Genomic DNA, 6,035 nt, shown 5'->3' on the forward strand with positions numbered 1-6,035 from the left:
AGGTGGTTCCCGCGCCGGCTGAAAGAGCGACGGGAATTTAAAGAAACATTGTCACTAACTTCAGACAAACATCCAATAATTTCCTTAGGTTTCGAAGCTGATCCGAAGGGACAACAAATACCAAAGAAACGACATGAATTAAATGATCGATTGGTCGTCCTTCTGTTGATGGATGGCAATTCATATTAACAATAATAATCGTAAGCTTATCATTAAAGAGTCAACAATCAAAGCTAATACGCATCTATTGATCAGAAATTACTAGAGTGTTAAAGTTGTTTTTGTATCTTTTGTTATTTTATGTCGCTCTTCTGCCACTTTCGACTAATGAGGATGAGTGACGATTAGATCAAATTGATACCATGATACCAATACTGAAGTCGTGGCTCGAACCCGGAAATTTCGTGATATCGGAAGTGGACCACTTAACGCGCTTGGCCACAGAGAACCGGCTCTGCGGCCAAGCGCGGTTAGTGGTGGACTAACGATCCAGACAACGAATGTTCCGGGTTCGAGTCCCGCCCGGATCTTTGTCAATTTCTTAATCGTCAGAAATCCCTTCACAATCTAAGACATACCATTTTATCAAAACTTCATTCCCCTCCGCTCCACCTCAAATTTAATACTCAATCTTCCCAACAAAATTTCCATGCCAATTTTAGACTTCCTGTTGATATTGCTCCCTCCAAAAAAGCAATCTAAGACGTAATAGTAATGCACAAGAGTTGGGATTCCCTGACCCCCAAAATAATTATCAATCCCGCTACCTTAAAATCTCACTAACTTCATTAATCGCCCACCATAATTTCCCTATCAATCTAAGGCCTAATTTGTAAGAGTTGGATATCGCCTCCCCCACTAATATTACTTATTACCCGTAACAATTCCCCTGACAATCTACAAATGACTATTTGTATAACAGCAATGGCTAATTGATGACGTAATTCAACTTGTGCCCTGTTTACTCAGTAAAATTGCCATCACAGTCTGCGCCATAATGCCCATCCCCCTGGGCACCCCTGATTTAGAACTGTGACAACGTGATAGGTGTAATGTAACTAACAGGTAAGTGTTAGGAATGGGTGCATGTGTGCTGCGCAATTGAATTTCATGTGAATCAAATCTGTCAATAATGTGAATATTAATATTATAGAATATAATATAATGGTTCAGGTGTGCGAAAAAGTAACCATGAGCACCAAGGTATCAATAAGACAGAATTGGAAAGATAAGTTGCATATGGAGACGTGTGTAATTATTAGTTTTGTTCTGGGATGTAGCAAAGAACATCGGTTAAACAGTGCGGAGTTTCAATACTGTGTCCACCCGCCGTTGGATTCAAGCACATCATCTAGTCGACGAGGCAAGGATTCCACGAGCAGATGTTTGGTCTTCTCCTTACACTCTCCCAAACATCAAACACGTGAGCCAGTAGAGCTTTCATTGTTCTCAGATGTCTAGGTTCCCACTCTCTCACCATCAACGCCCAAATGTTTTCGATTGGGAGACTTCGCTGGCCAATCTACTCTTGAAATCAGATCCGCCGCACAAGAACATGCAGACTATCTTCTCTTGGAAATTCCGAAGTGTAAGGCATGATGAAATGATATCGTAAAGGAACATTCGGACCGAAGGGACATGCTGCACGTGGCACATGCCTCTTGAAAACACCTTATCATTGGTGCATGTAGAGTTTCACACCCATTCCGGTGCAGAAAGTTTCATTTTATTGGTTCCGTTGCAAGTGACATTCTCAAGGCATAGATACGAGTAAAACTGCTGCAGGATCTCGAACGAAGCACCCACCGGGGCTCGAATTAAAGCCAAAGCGTGGTGGCAAAAGGCAACCGTGAAGTTACTGCATCTGAGATTTACGTCAAGCAGGGCCTGCGTGGTGTGTGCAAAGAAACTCATGTTTGCTTTAGGAAATAAGGATACTATTGAATCAATGCAATATAAAAGAGTATATACCGTAAAATATACATTACTATTGACTCGTGCATTTCCTGAAAAATATGCATTGTTTTCTCGCACATTTCTGCCCGCAATGAATATAAATGTATAATCCATTAAATTAAGCAGTGCATGCAGATTTAAAAAATATTGATAAGATGATTCAATTGAATTGAATTGTTGTTTTTTAAGTCCACTTGTGCACAGAAAGGCTAATTGGGACTGGACCTACAGTTTATAGTGGGTTCCGAACTACTATGTGCCTCCACCGGGTATCGAACCCGGGACCCCTTGATTAAAATGTGACGACTCTACGACTGCGCCATCAGGGAGGCCCTAGTCCTCTTACGGAGATAATTCGTTCGGAGCAATAGAAATGCCCTATCAAAACAATTGGGGAATATTATTTTCAATGTGGATAGTCTTCGGAAAATATGTTTCTAACACCAGTTTACCTAAATAGTGGGGACGTGGGGTGAGAGATAGGGATAGAGTTGGAAGAGAGAGAGGGAAAACCAACAATTTTCTGTTCAGTGCGAACCTTTGGGATTGCTTTTTCCTAGCGCACCAAAAACACAATACGTATAACCCAAATCTTCAGTAGCGAAATTGTTAGTCAATCACTCAACTGGAATAAAAAGTACGGATTTAAATCTAGGAGGCCAGAAGATAGTTATTGCGCTACCATGTGCCAATACAAAAAAAAATCCACTTTGCCCGCGAGAATTGTCATGCCTGAGTGACATGTAGTTTACATTAGTTGTGAGAGTTGCCTCAATTCCATTGCCTGCCAAGAATAATGATATCGCTGAAAGCATAAAATACGGAAATGTGCATGTTTGGCGAGCTATGAGAAAAGTAGATCCTTGTGTTTTCGAATTTTACTCATTTTATGTCAACTTTTACATATAGCCAATGACGACAAATGATGGATGATGCTTCAGGGAAATTGATGAAGATTGAAGAAACAACGAAAAAGAAAAACTCATAATTATCAGAGGCTAGGACCCAAGAACCCTGGCTACGCAACATGTTATGATATTTAAGTATATCACGGATTGCTGCTAAATCCTTTCCTAGATATTTGTAATGAATGAACCCCCGCTCCCGCTACGAGAAAAAGGAAGACTATAGTATGTGAAACATTCACAAATGTAATTGCATTGCTTTACATCGCTCTTGGCTGTATTCCAAATGTAGTAATAGATCAGCAATAAGTTCCCCCCCCCCAAGGTATAAGTGTATTTGAGCGGAAGGGGCTACCTATTTCATCATTTATAAGGAGTAAACTTCGTCGTTACACTAGCACCAGGCACAAATGCATCAATTTCTATTTCGATTATTTTACATCACTCTTCTACCTCTTGAGTTAATCGCGATAATACGGATGAATTATCAATTTATAAAATTGTGACGGGACATACTCAGTGATACATTCATGCCTGACCAGAGTTCGAATCTGGAACATGTGACCTCGCTTCGCTAAAAAGGCTGGCAGAAATGTATCGGAAAAGTGTAGGAGCACCAAGAACCGGTTACACCCAGCACAGACGATGAAATCATTTACAGCGACTTGCTGTGGCAGTGCTGCTCGCCACCCCCTTCCCTCGCTCGCAGATAGCCTTCTCAGCACCCCACCTGCTGATGGAAGAGTACGGTCAAATGCTGCACCTACTTTTCGTTTCAAGCATATCCCGTCTGGAAGGTTTCTGGCACCCCCCCCCCCTTCCCACCGTCGTTAATAAATGAGACCTTTGCACTTTCAAAACCCTTATCGCAAGAAAAAGCTGGCATCAATTTTACACCGCCATACAATAAGATTTACACGGGAAACATTTCCTAACATATTTTCTTGATTCGGACTAAGGGCAAATTAAAAATAGTCAAAGGAATTATACACAAGAGAATTAAATTACTGAAAATATGGAAAAGCGCGATACCGAAATCTGTAATGAGTGCGAAGGGAAAATCGATAAGAAAAAAAAAGTATAAAAGTATTCGAATAACCAGATTAAGAGAGAAAGTAAGCAAAGGAAGCAAATTTTAATAAACGTGGAAAGAAAACATAATGAAAGGAGCGCTGGTTCGATTTGCGACGGAAGCTCATATTTGTTGTTCGAAGTCACTCCACACTGTATGTCCAGATACATTTACATTTAAAACAAACTTTGTGGAACTTTTTCCAAAACAGATGTCTCCAAACATTTAAAAACAAAAATAATAACTCTGAAAAAAAAAGCAGAAAGCGTTATTGCAAAATGAAAAAAAAATGTGTAATGGGTGCAAATAGGATACAGTGGGAATAGCACAAGCACACTGAACGGGGAGGGGGTGGTTACGGGGGTCAGAATCCTCTCTTTGGACTTACCTATGGTGGCAGGACCAACGAGAAAAAAATCTCGAAAATAATAACTGCAGGAATAGAGTTCGGGGGTCCGCATTAGCGCGATTCATGTAAAAACCAATCACAACTTCCACGTCATTTTACTTTTGCCTTTCAAGGGTTGTTCCCAGCACACGTAAATTTTTAAGAAAATTTTAGTTTTCATTTATGCACAGATACATTAATGGAAACGGAACTTATGATCTAGAGTGGTGGGCCACCAGTGGGAATTGTATCTAGGACCGCTTGATTACAAGGCGACTCTAGGCTATCGAAAGGGGCTTTTTTTTCTGAAATAGAAAACAGAATTAGTCACAATGCTATCTTTTCGTCTGCAGGACTCTCTCATGGGAGGTGTCAAGTATCCGGAAATCCGTGATACCTCCTCTCTTCACATATTCGTTCGGAAGTGGTAAAAGAATAATAAAAAACTCAAGCATAAATGTTAATAACACTTGTTACTATTACCAGAGACATTCTCAAAATAAACTTGTTGTCCGTTGAAATCAAATCAAGAGGAAAGCAAGATCTCCACCCTGTCGCGTGAATCTGTGGCTAGATTCAAGAGTTGGAAACACTACGCTCCTCGCGAGCTGCTCTTCCTGGCGAAACTAATCTTAGATGATATAAAATTCTGGGTTGCATAACCGTAAGGGGGGGGCGTTTCCTTAGATTTCGAGTGTACAACACCAGCGCCTCTAGCGGATCATTTTCGAGTGGAACCAGCCAGAGCGCGCAGAACTGTGCCGTTTTCCACACTACGTTATTCAAGGCGCTGTACAGTGGGATCCATGACTATTTTCATTAATTTTTTTCTTACATGCTATGTGTTTTTAAGCGATGGATTTTTATGTATGCTGGTGCAGAAGTTGTCAACAGCTTGTTTTGAGTTTTCTTTTAATTCTGGAAGCTCATATTGGGTCAAATAAAGTGCACGAACATGGTGATGAACAATTTGCACGGTAATACTCATGGATCCCACTGTACCTGTCTAAGCGCTGTACTCCAGCCCAGAAACATCGAAATCTGCAAATGGCGGAGCACGGTTGACACCTTGGGTTGACAACACTTTCGCTGCATTTCAGTTCAACTGATCGACGTCGTCGTTATTTTGTTGGCTCACAACGCATATTTTTGCGATTTCTAGCCAAAGTTGCTGAGTTCATGTTCATTATATATTCATTTTATGTATTTTCCAACATGTTGATTAGTGTATTTCACTTTCTTCTGGTCTCCTTCTTACAAGCACTTCCCCTCTCAAACGTTCATTGGCCGACCTCTCTCGCATCTCGCGTCACTACTTGCGCAGAAACTTGTTTTCGTTCGCTTGCTCCATAGATTCCCGGAATAGGGTATAGCAATTTTAAAAATCAGTGTTTATAAAATAATATATTATTGTTGTTGCTATTATTATTTATACTGTTCAAATATTATCAATTGCCTGACTACCTCTACAAAAATTTCTGGCGACGTCCATGGATTTTCTGCATTTTTCTAAACAACGTCAAGAGTCCCGGGTTCGAATCCCGGTCGGGCTTGGTTGTTTGTGAATGTCCATTCATCAATTTCATCATTTCATCACTCATCCCCATCATCGCAAATTAGCCAAGAGGCACAAAACGCGAAGTAAAATAAACTAAATCAATCAATCAATCAATCTAAACAACGCAATGACGCATTTTGCGTTTCGCTTTGTTTT

This window comes from Lepisma saccharinum, chromosome 8 (assembly GCF_977018435.1).
Source record: "Lepisma saccharinum chromosome 8, izLepSacc3.1, whole genome shotgun sequence".
NCBI lineage: Eukaryota > Metazoa > Arthropoda > Insecta > Zygentoma > Lepismatidae > Lepisma > Lepisma saccharinum.